The sequence below is a fragment of the Leptopilina heterotoma genome, unplaced genomic scaffold (assembly GCF_015476425.1).
Source record: "Leptopilina heterotoma isolate Lh14 unplaced genomic scaffold, ASM1547642v1 Lhet_44, whole genome shotgun sequence".
Taxonomy (NCBI): domain Eukaryota; kingdom Metazoa; phylum Arthropoda; class Insecta; order Hymenoptera; family Figitidae; genus Leptopilina; species Leptopilina heterotoma.
The window spans coordinates 3,784,982-3,797,794 of NW_025111084.1; the positions used below are offsets into that span (position 1 = coordinate 3,784,982).

General features: G+C 28.2%; 1 protein-coding gene across 1 annotated transcript in view; it reads right to left on the reverse strand.

Annotated features, from left to right (window-relative positions):
- The window catches only part of LOC122506841 (TWiK family of potassium channels protein 18-like), a 140,114-nt gene that overhangs the window by 83,805 nt on the left and 43,496 nt on the right, over window positions 1–12,813 (reverse strand). The window lies entirely within an intron of this gene.

Genomic DNA, 12,813 nt, shown 5'->3' on the forward strand with positions numbered 1-12,813 from the left:
CCAATTCCCAAGAAGCGACTACTTTCGTTCCATCGCAATTTCTATCTACTTAATGCGAAGTCGGTAAATAACTTGTGATTAATAAAACGAGGAAGAAAAAGAGAGCCTTGGACGGAAAATTCTCAACTTGTCGTTGATCAAGGTAATATCCCCAAGGATGTGTTTTTCTTGATTAGTTTTCTCGAATATTTACGGCAAAAGATCAAGAGGTTCAGAAACCTCTATTTGCTCTAAAGCGAGAATCAAGAAAAACATCTGGAGTTAAGCAATAAATCGTAATTACTGTCCAAGAACCACAAACAGTTAAACAAATAAAAAATAAAATCGGTTTTAAAGAAATAATTCGAGTTAAACACAAAGAAATAAATTCGATAATAAATTACGATAGAGAATTATTAAAAAATTATTAAATTTTTCCTATAAAATTTTAATTAAAATTTAAAAAACAATTCATAAATAAAACAATAAATTTTATTCTAATTAAATTTTGAATAATAAAATCAGAAAAAGTAATCTAAAAGAAATTCTCGTCAGTGGAGGAAATTTCTTCTTTTAAAGTTAGTAAAAATCATTGCAGCACTTGCAGTAAAGTGCAAAAGGGAAAGAAATACAAAGGGGATAAAAGCAGAAGGCATTGCAGGTCCGAAAACTCCTTTGTCCTGGAACATTCTGGAATGAAAGTGAATTGCGAAAGATAAATCCAACCTGTAATCCAGTTGCCTCTGTAAAGAAGTGAACTTGACTATATGGATTATATTTGAAAAAAATTATTTTTTTTTTGTAGAAATTAATAACGATTTCAATTTTATTAAGAGAGCCAACTAACAATTAGTTAAAAACCACAATCGCAAGGATTTAATGCATGAGAGAATACCAGTAATTTGTTACATTGAATTCTCTCTATTCCAAAATCTAGCTTTAATTAATAGTTAGATATTTTCTTGAATTCGCGGATCGCTGGTTGTGGCATTTCAAGTTTCGCGTTGACAATAGTTCTATTAATTAATTAATCTCAACTAATTGCCTTTTTTCCTTTATTCTCCTTTTTAAAGATTAAAAATAAAATTGCACAATACATTTTTTTTATAGATTCTACATTTTTTCAACGATCGTATGATATTGAATAATCGATGAGATTATATTGTCAATTTTCTTATAGTATGAAAACAGTAAAATATTTTATAATAAAGATAAATTTATATTTACTGTAATAAAGATAAATTACAATTTCAAAAATAAAAAAACTCCCATTCATCATAAATATCCTTCTTAGTTTGGTTTTCTGTTAATCTTTGCTAAATTATTATCATCAATCAATTTACAAACAAGTTCTTCAACTTTAAGAATCAGATCCATCTGTTAATTCAAGAAATTCACCTCTTTAATGATTCAAGAAATCCGACTAATTATAGAACAAGTCAATTGTGAAGATTTATTTTAATTTAAATTTAAATCATTTTCATTGATAAGGAAAAATCCCTTCTGTTAAGAAAACCCCTTATGGATTAATCGATGCTCCTGAATATATTAAAGCATTTGAGGAGCTCGTCGACTGGGATTCAGTACGCTTCTAGTAAAATTTTCAGACTCGGTAATTCAAGCGAGTGACTATATCAGACGGTAATATCTCGGTAATAAATTAAATCAGCGAAGATAATCCAGATATAGTCTAAGTGTGAGATCAATGTGCCGCATTATGCTTGTACTACCTATGTATAGGAAATTTACTCAACGCTTGCAGAATTTCACCTCCACTCATATTCGCGACTCCGAACGCGTGGTATAAGCCAGATATAGTAAGTTATATTCAAGAGCACTCAGTGTGATAAAGGCAGGTATTAAATACCTGCCTCTCTCTCTCTTGTACATACACACGTCGTCTCCAAATGAGTTGAAACACGACTTCAACTTCGTTATCCGCCTCCAAAACTTGAGTTATTGATCTTAGACAACATACGATTAATGGTTACTTACTCTTCGATTAGCGATAATCAGGTTATAGGTAATCTTAATTTTTTTAATGCTAATTTTTTAATCTTAATTTTTCTAATCCTAATTTTTTTTAATTCTAACAATACTGTTTGTGAAACAAATTTATATGTTTTGTAACTTAATCGAAAATTATTGATGAGGTAACAAGTGATCTTGGACTAGTTGATGGGAATTCGGAGTAATGTGTGAAATAGGCAAATGGATTCAAGATTAGCAAAGTGCATTATAATCCTCGTTCCTATAGTGCTCCTCTGACTTAAACGCCCTCGAGTTGTGACTCTGGCTCTTCTAGCTCCGTAACTGAGGGCGTTTGATGGTTTATAAATAGATTCGGACTATTAGAAAATACAAACTAATTAATAACCGGAACAACAGATGTCAAGTGAAGATTAGTCAGGAAAATAAAATATGGAATACATTTTTTTTCTAAGACGAGTTTTTTTGGTTGTCAAGTTCAATTTTTCGATAGCTACTTTTTTACTACTTTTTTTAAATTTGAAAGCTACTTTTTAAAAATTAATTACCGAGTGCGAAGTTTAAAATCAAACCTTAGGTTCGCAGTCCCCTTTTCTGGGTGGACATCCTAAGATCAATTTTCGACAGAAGATTTAGCCCTGTGTTTTAGTTTTCCCTCTGGTATGCTTTTTTCTAAGGAGAAAGAGATTCGCGATTTATCTTTCGGAGTGAAGAGGGAGAGAAGTTCAATTTATTCTCAAGGTACCAATCGTGATACCACGTTGCTTCTTCGTTGGTGTGGTGCGGGCGGATCCACTGGAGTTATCGGGTGACTGAGGGCAAGTTAAAGGAGATTGTGGGTGGTTAAGTGGGTGTCAGGTAGAAAAGCTTCGTTCTTGGACAAAAGAGAAAATGTTATCTGGTTACGGATAACGCGAATGGTTGATAAAGCTCGCGTTCCAGAGGCAGAAACATCAAAAGCGTACTAGCGCGCTTTGCGAATTATTCTGGACTCAATCGGACGAATTCGCTTCGTCGAGCGTAACACACAACGCGTGTATAGGAAGGGCTGGACGAAAGGAATGAGCACACCAACACAGTCGGTATTTCATGGTCTGTATCCTGTGTAACGAATGTTCGGCGCGTTCTGATTTATGCTTTGTTCAGCTGGTACCTATGCGTTGGCGGTTTTATAAAACGGACACCTCTGATTCTCGATTTTCACTTGTAAATGGGAGAAAATGGTTAAGGTTTGATATTTAATTAAAAATAAGATGTAAGTTGACAACCGTTCCGCTGAACTTTATTCAGGATTGATTTTCCGATTTTCAATCAATAAAATCTTATTGGGGGATTGTGCCAAGAACGATGCCGCGATGCAAAACGACCTTCCGGACAATGTTGTGCCAACGAACTTATTTGAGGCGCTACCAGAATTCCGTAGGATGTTCTGATGCTGCCAGGGTTATTTTAACAACTCTTTGTTCACAAAAACTGAACTTTAACTTGATACAGAATATTGATCTTCTAATTAATAGTCGACAAGAATAAATTTTGTGACATTCAGATTTGACCAAAGTCACAACTCCTAATCTCGAAATACAAAATGCTTCTTTTGAATTAATAACTAAACGTCTTTCACCAGAGTTGCCACAAAAATTTAATTTTCTTTTTCCTGACTGATTAGAGAAAATATTTTTCAACAGATTTGAGTTATTGTTTTTCCATAAATATTTATTTTTACGAGAAACCGCTCGAAAAAGAGTTATTGTTATTCAAAAGTGTATATAAGAAATGTCTTCTCAAAGGATGCGATAGGTATATTCACCGGAATCCGTAGAAGCCAAAATCTATTCAATAACTGAAATCGGACTCGAGTTACTTGAAGCGAATTGATCGTAATACATCTGGGAATTTCGCGGACAAAACTCTTCGATCCTTGCAGGACTTTCTGACATGAAACAACTTTTCCAGAAAATAAAGAAAACCGAAAAGAGGATAGGGGGAACACTTGCATTCTGGGCAGTGACACATGGAGCGGTGGCGTCGCGTCGTCACAAACTAGAAACTGAAATATACTTCTTTTCTTTGGAAGGTCTTGTCCACTCAAGCCTGCCAAAGTCTTCTCTTCCGCTGAATCGACTTCGACCCAAGAAAACCTAAGAGCCTTTCTATTCCCTTCACAACTGACTCTACACACAATTCTCAACTACATTCAGTAAAAATGAAAACTGTCGACTTTACAAACTTTTTAAAACCCAACTTATGACAAGCAAATATGAATTAAAAAACAGTTTTCTGAATAATTTACATCGATCTCTAATACAATTCCCCACGTGTTGTTCAATTTTGTTTTCTAATTCGTTCACAGTTTATTGGTTTACCTCCCTATCTAGTGCAGGAACTGTAGCTGTTGGAAAATTTGTTCGTTCTACGTTCTCTTCCCGTAGAGTATTGAGCACTAATCTTCAAATAAGGAGCCTCAGGGACAATATTACTGTTCCTCAATCCTTTGTGTCTGGATTCATATATAATTTTGATAATCTCCAAGAAATTTCTCCTCGATGTGCTTTGAATTAGATATATTCCATTTAAAAAATACGTATTACAATATTTACAGAACAAGTTACATAAGTAATCTGGAAAATTGTAACAGAGAAACATTCTTAAATTACGAACCTAATTTTCATAAGAAACTTCTATCTATTGTGCAATATTTTTAAGCAAACTTTTCTTTCTAGAACAGTTTTAAGTAAAATACATTTTTCTTTTCAAAAGTATGTTAAAAAAAGTGGAATAGCGTAGAATTTAAAACTTGACTTTATTCCAAAAGTGGGATTACAATTTTGATAATCTTAATTGGCTGAATGTAAACCAAAAAAAAAAAAAAAAAGAAATGTTATCAGGAGCCTAACGTCTAACTTATATATGGAAAAAATATACAAGATTGGACTTTAAAGTTAAAAGAGTATCCTTATTTTTAAGAGAAGACTCTCTTCTCTCTGAAATAAGTAAGAGAACTCCTTTTCTCACGAGAAGGAGTTGGGAGGAGAATGCGGACAAACATTAGCATGAAAGTAGAAGACTGGATAGGGAACTCTACTTACAACCAGTAAGAAGTAGGTAGGTTGACGTCTTTGCAACAGAGAGAAAAGAGTTAAAGAAAATAGGAAGGAAAATAGGGCCAGACATGCTTTAAAAAAAGACACTCTAATGGAGAGTAACGAGAAAACGGCGTCGAGGATCTAGAAGTTGAATATTATTAAAATATTTAAGTAGCGAATTGCATTAGGGAAATGGGAAACACTATTGTTCTGTTAAATATTATTACTTTCTTTTCTTGAATAAGTGTCAAAATTTGTTTCGATATCCTACAAGTCTTCTATTTTATTAATCTAAAGATTAATACTTCGAGACAATAAATAGTAACGACTTTGGAAAAATATAAAGTTTATACTGATACAGGGTTGCCACGAAAATTTAGTTTTGTTTTTCTCTGACTTTTTCCTGACTGATTTTGACTTTTTCCCTGACCCTGAAGAATATTCAAACTTTCTGAAATTCAATAACGTATGAGAAATTATAAAACATGAAAAAAACGATCACTCTACCATAATTCTTCATGTTTTATAAAAATTAAAGATAACCGGGTGATAAAATAATTATTTTATATTATAAGAATATTGTTACTGTAATTTTTTCAAAATTATTTTCATCATTATTTTCTAGAATTTTTAACTAAATTTCTTCTTTAAATCAATTATTTTTACATATTCTTGAAAAAGCTCTTTGAGAATATTCAAATCCATTTGTTTACAACTCAATTTTAGACAAATTTCGATTATTCGAAATTCTTCAATTAAATATTAATTAGAAAATAGAAACTTCAAATAATTTCAAAAAAATTTCAATTAAACTTTTTAGAAAAAAATAATTCTACAGAATTGTTAGTTAGAACTATGAAAAACTCTGATTTGCAAAGATTTTAATTTGAAACCTTTTCAAAATTCAATTATTTCTAACAATTCATGTTGTAATGCTTTTAATATTCAATTATTAATATTGTTATCTAAAATTTTCATTAAAAATCAATTTTTAATCTTTTTATTACAAAATTCTACGAGAATTCAATTTTTAATCATTTCTATTACAAAATTTTACGAGACTTCAATTATTTAAATACAAAAATAAATTATTTATTGAATAATTAAAAGTTACTTAAAATTGAAATCCCATAAAGAAATTTATTAAAAAACTTTTAAATAATTCAATTCTTTCGACGAATTTTAATAAAATTTTTAAGAATAATTACATTCCCTGAAAAAAATTTTATTATTTATGAAAATAATTTAATTATTGCTAAAAATTTATTAAAAAATTTGTAAATAATTCAATTATTTTCAGAAATTCTAATAAAATTCTTTGGTGCAATTCAAATATTATCATAAATCACAAATTTCTTCGGAGGAATTCAATTATTTAAATAGAAAGATAAGTAATTTATTAAATAATTGAATATCATTTTCAGAAATAAACTTTCAAAAATTAAAAATGACGATTTAGGGAAAACTTTCGCAGAAGGTTTCTGCTCCTTATTGCGTAAGCTTATGATCAAAACTAACTGTCGTACAGTTTTCGAACTATAACTTCAGAATAGAAATTTAATCAGAACACATAGGAAAATACTAGACTTGTTAGAATTGAGAAAGTACTTAAAATTTCTGATAAAGTTAAGAGAGAATTAAACGTTATAGTTTTGCAGATGAAAACTTTATTTATTTAAGTTATGTTTCTGTAAATATACAAAACTGTAATTTCCCCAGGTTTCTAGTTTACCAATTATAGAAAATTTGTTAGTTTAACTCGAGGTCACTGGTATTAATTTTCATTTTTAAAGCTAACACGCTGCCATTATCAGTAAAAAAACAGCAATATCCTTTTCTTTGCCAGCGTTGAAAGTCGAGTGGATTTAAAATTGAAATTCAATTAAAACATCAGGCAACTCACTCCTCGTTATCACTTGAATTTTTCAAAAGCGATTCGCGTGTTAGCTTCATTCCCTCGACGATATTAAATGCAGAAGATACAAGTTTCGTAAAGAGTTGAGAGAGAGAGAGAGGAACTTTTGTAAGTGTCGAAAGTTTTAGTGTATTGCCACGAGGCCTGTGTATTCCCGAAGGATAAAAAGGCAAGGAAAATTTAGACGCAAAAAGAAAAAAAGGGGGAAAAAAGTCAGAAATATTCTACTAACGAGAATATAACCGAGAACGATTAAACTCGTCTTTCATTTACTCGGGAAATTTCTAATTAGCTCCTCTTTGCAAGTCAAAACTACTTTTATCAAGTTCGATAATCTCTCAAGCTATATATGCGCATCAAAATTCACAATTGCTAATACTTTTTTTTAATTACATTTTTAGTAATTATGAAAAAAAAATTGGATATTTCTAATTTTCTAAATAGATATATTTTTTAAAGGTAGAAGCAAACAAATATTTAGCAATAAAACATGATGTCATGTTGGCAAATAAAGTCATCATTTACAATGTTGGCTTTTGTTGGGAAATTTTTTTTTGTGAAAAAAATGAAAGCCGAGTAGATAAAAATTTGTCTATCCTTTTGCTCTCTTTCTATCTCGTTCAGAATCCCTGACACGGAACATGTTGAAAGCGAGCGATAACTTTGTTCTTTGAAATGGACTTAGCGGACTGGAATAACGAACATTCGTTGACCCTAGTACGATATGTTTTCATGGGTCTCGTTATACCAATGCGTTATGGCCTCGTTATCTCGAAAGTCCGACGCATTTGTGATGTATAATATGTTTCGTTCCATACTAGAAAATACAAAGATCATATTCCACAGGAGACAAATGAGATTTATTAAATTATTCCCCTTCATTCCTTAACGTCAATTGTTTCTCGTTATGACAATTTTATCTCCCACTTTCTCTCTCCCTCTCTCTCTGATATAGAAATGACGAGGGTTGGCCAAATATCCTCTAAACTCCCTAGTTTCAGGAAAGAAAAATATAACAAGGGGGAAAATCGTTCCTGCCGAAAGATAACTATACCAGAATGGAAGTATAACTATCAGAATGGAAGTTAGAGAAAGTTAGGAATGATAAAAGGAAGCCTTGGAAAATTCAGTATTGCAACTTACTCGTTGCATGGAATGGAAAACGTGTACACGTATCACGTTGAGCAACCGAGACCGCAGTAACGCTCTTTCGAATCCCTTGGATTTTCAGTTATTTAATCCTCCTCTGAATTACGAGGTTATATCCACTGATCCTTTGTCGGTAGTCCCTTAAGAGATAGTTTCAAATGAAAGAGAATAAAGACTCACGAATTTGAATTAATCATTCGATTCTTTTCTTTTGTCAATATAATTAGAAAGACGTCAAATGTTAATTTTATTTAACGAATGATATACTCGAATGTCGCTATAGTTCAGTAGTGCGAATGGTAGTATACTAGTTTTTAGATTAATTAGAATAGCACGGTTGCCACAGTTCAGGGAATTTAGGGAAAAGTCAGGAAAATTAGAATTGGTCAGGAAAATCAGGGAAAAGTCAGGAATTTTTATTAAAAGTACTGAAAAAAATTAAATTTTTAGAATTCATAAGGAAATTCTGAATTTTTGGTGTCTTTTTTGTTTGCCTCATAAACTATGAAACTATCACTAATTCTAATAAAAAACCTTCAAAAATTTTTTCTATTTACAACAAGAATTAATTTTTTAATATTATTTAATTATTACAAAAGTTTAAACAAAAGTTTAATCTTGATAAATAACAGAATTCTTCACAGAAATTCAATAATTTTAAGAAATTTTAATAAAATTCTTTACAAAAATCAATTATTTTCATAAGAAACAATATTCATCCCAAGAATTAAATTATTTTCAAAAGCAATAAAATTCTTCGCAGAAATTCAATTATGGTCAAAAGTTTAAACAATTTATCGTCAAAATTTCAATAATCTTTATAAATATTAAAATTTATCACCAAAATCCAATTATTTTCAAAAATTTTAATGAAATTCTTTTTAACAAATTCAATTTTTTTTCAAAAATTCTCCTCCAGTTAATGATTTTCAATATCTACTATTTTAATAAAATTTTCCAAAAGAAATGAATTATTTTAAAATTTTTTTATAAATTTCTTCGCGATAATTCTATTATTTTAAAAAATATTCAATTTATGTTTACAGACATTCAATTATTTTTATAATTTATGTAATGCAATGTTTTACAGGGATTCAATTATTATTTTCGTAGATAATAAAACTCATTGCAGAATTTCAATTATTTTTGAATACAAATTTAATCGAATTCCTCGAAAAATGTGATTATTCTTAAAATTTTATTAAAATTCGTCAAAATAATGCAATTATTTAAAAATTTGTTAATAAAATTCTGTATGAGAATTCAATTATTCAATAAATTATTTATTTTTGTATTAAAAATAATTAGGTATTTAAAAAGAAATATTATTAAAAAATTCGTCTCAAGAATTCAATTATTTTCAAAAGTAATAAAATTCTTAGCAGAAATTCAATTATGGTAAAAAGTTTAAAAAAAGTTATAGTCAAAATTTCAATTATTTTTATAAATATTAAAATGTTTCTCTAAAATTCAATTATTTTCAAAAATTTTAATAAAATTATTGACAATATTTCAATTATTTAAAAAAAATTTAATAAAACTCTTGACAAAATTTCAATTATTTTCAAAAACTTTTATCAATTCAATGAAATTTTTTACAGAGATTCAATTATTTTTAATACATTTTTAATCTAATTTCTCGAAAAATGAAACTATTCTTAAAAATTTTATTGAAATTCGTCAAAAGAATTTTAATTACCTATTTAAAAATTTGTTGATAAAATTCTTTAAATGAGATTTGAATTTTAAAAAAACATTGAATTCTTCAATAAATTATTTTTTTTTGTATTTAAATAATTGAATTGTCGTAGAATTTTCTAATAATAATTGATTGAAATATGAATTTCAGTTAAAACTTTAGATTATAATTGAGTTTTGAAAAGCAGGTCTCAAATTATAATCTTTGAATTTTTGAATTTTTCATACTTTTAACTTAAAATTGTGTAGATTTAATTTTTTTGTAAAAGTTGAATTGAATTTTTTTGAAGTTATTTGAAGTTTTTATTTTCTAATATATGTTTGATTGAAGAATTGAATTGTAAACAAAAGGATTTGAAAATGTTGAAAAAAATTTTTCAGAAATTATTAACGATAATTAATTTAAAGAAGAATTTTAGTTAAAAATTGTGGAAAACAATAATTGAATTAAAATAATGAAAGTAATTTTGAATAAGTTACAGTAACAATATTCTTATAATAAGTATAAAATTATGATTTTATCAGTCGAAGACTCGGATTGATCGATTTCTTCATGTTTTATAACAATTTTTTATAATTTGTTTAATTTCAAAAAAGGTTTGAATTAAAAATTTTGTAAAATATAAATGTAGTTTTAAAAACCTGGAAAAATTCCGTTTTTTAACCTGGAAAACCTGGAAAAGTCAGGGAATTTGAAATGAGCAAAAGCGTGGCAACCCTAAAATCAGTAGTTCAATTAGATTGTAGTCGGACAAATTTATTTCAATTATTTTCAATAGATGATCAGTAGTCAATGGCAATTATAGTCAGACGATTTTTGTACTTGTATTTTAATTTACATTATAAGTAGTTAAACTTAATTTTAGTCAGCCAAAGTATTTTAAAAAAAATTAAATTTGAAAATGAGTAGATTAAAATAATTAATGTCAGACACACATTCTTCAAACCCATTTTACTAAAAATTTAGGAGGTTAAGTATATTTTAGTGAATCAAATAATTCTTTTAAGTATTTTCACTTCTATAATTGGTATTGTTTAAAAAATATTTCATTCACGAACAATTGACGTGAACTACTGATTTGCAAGTAAAAAAAAATCTGTCTGACTAAAATTGACTTGAACTACTCATTTACAAATAAAAGAAATATAAAAAAGGTCTGTCTGACTGAAATTGACTTAAACTACTAATTTACAAATAAGAAAACCATTGGGAAAGAATGTCTGACTAAAATTGACTTGAAATACTGATTTACAAATAAAAAAACTATAAAAAAGGTCTGTCTGACTAATATTGACTTGAACTACTGATTTACAATTAATTCAATTAATATTTGAATTCCCGAGAAGAATTTTATTATTTATTCGAAAATAAAGTCATCAATAAAGAAATATTATTAAGAATAAATTCGACCCTCAAGTATATTTCCAAATGCACATAAAATCGTAATTTAAAACTGATTATTAATTTTTTTCCAATCTTTATATTTCACGGAAAAATTATTACGTTTATTCCTCAGAGAATCAACCACTTTCCTACCTTTTTTTTCAATTTTCTTTTACGTACTATTTTTCTCGAAATGAATATTTGTGCAATTCTTGTTGGTTTCATTTTAGTGTGGAAAATGATAAAACTAATATGAATATAGAACCTAAATGGAAAAAGTTCATCTTTAGAAAAAGTCTCTGTGTGTACATAAAAGTTTAATTAATTTTTTTCCATACGAACTACTGACAAGAGTTAAAAATAATAAAAATATAAAATTAGTTGTATCTTTTCAGAAAATATGACTTTTAACTTTTTTTGGATTAATAATTTGAGTTTCTTTAGTTATTAGATTTATTCTTTTAGATTGAAACTAAATTCAATAATTAAGTTCTGTCAATTTTGTGCTTTCGAAAAGTATAGAGCGACCATAAAGAGATAATATAATTGTAGTAAATAATCTTATTTGATGAAATTAAGTTTTATCTTTTAATTGAATTAGAGTAGTTAATTGTTTTTCTTGAGAAAAATAACTCCTAGGTATACTTATTTAGAGCTTTGTGGAATTTTCCTCAAGTTTTTGAAATAACAGGATCGAGAAAGAAATTAATTTTTTTGAAATTCCGAATCGCATGCATACGGACAATTGTTTAATGAAATTTTAACTCTCGAGTCATGTAAATGGAGGGCAGGGCAATTAATGCTTTCTGTTACCACAGACGGGAAATTCAAATTTGATCTCTGATCTTTCAGTTGCACCTAGTTCTTGGTCGTTTTACTCTGTTTCCCTTGAGAGCCTTTGAACTTGTAACAACTTCCTATAGTTATCTAATTGACGGTTAGGCATGTCGGGGATGCTTTAATATTACGTTACTGGACTCGACGTCTGTGTGTGCATCCCCGTCACATCCGCTTTTCTACTTTGTGTAAACTTGCCAATATATATTATCGATACTTGCATTAATTTCAAGTTTCAAAATTTCTCCAGTGTGATTCAATAAATTGCTTAGACACATTTTTTGAAGTACGTAAAAAAAACGTTAAGAAAAATCTCCTTTTTTATCTTCAACTTACTATAATTTCAGGGTTGACACAAAAATTTAATTTTGTTTTTCCCTGACTTTTCCCTGATTTCCAGACTTTTTCCTGATTGATTTTGACTTCTTTCCTGACCCTGAAGAATATTCAAACTTTCTGAAATTATGAAAATAATTGAATTTTTGGTAAAAAAATAAAAAATTTGTAAATAATTCAATTATTTTCAATAATTCTAATAAAATTTATTAGGGAAATTCAATTATTTTCAAAAATCACAAATTTCTTCGGAGGAATTCAATTATTTCCATACAATTTTCAATAAAAATTTTCGAGAATTCAATTATTTAAATAGAAAGATAAATAATTTATTAAATAATTGAATATTTCTTAAAATTGAGTTTTTATGAAGAATTTTATCAAAATTTTTAAAAAATAATTGAATTTTTTCGTCGAATTTAAAAAGTAATTTTAAGAATAAA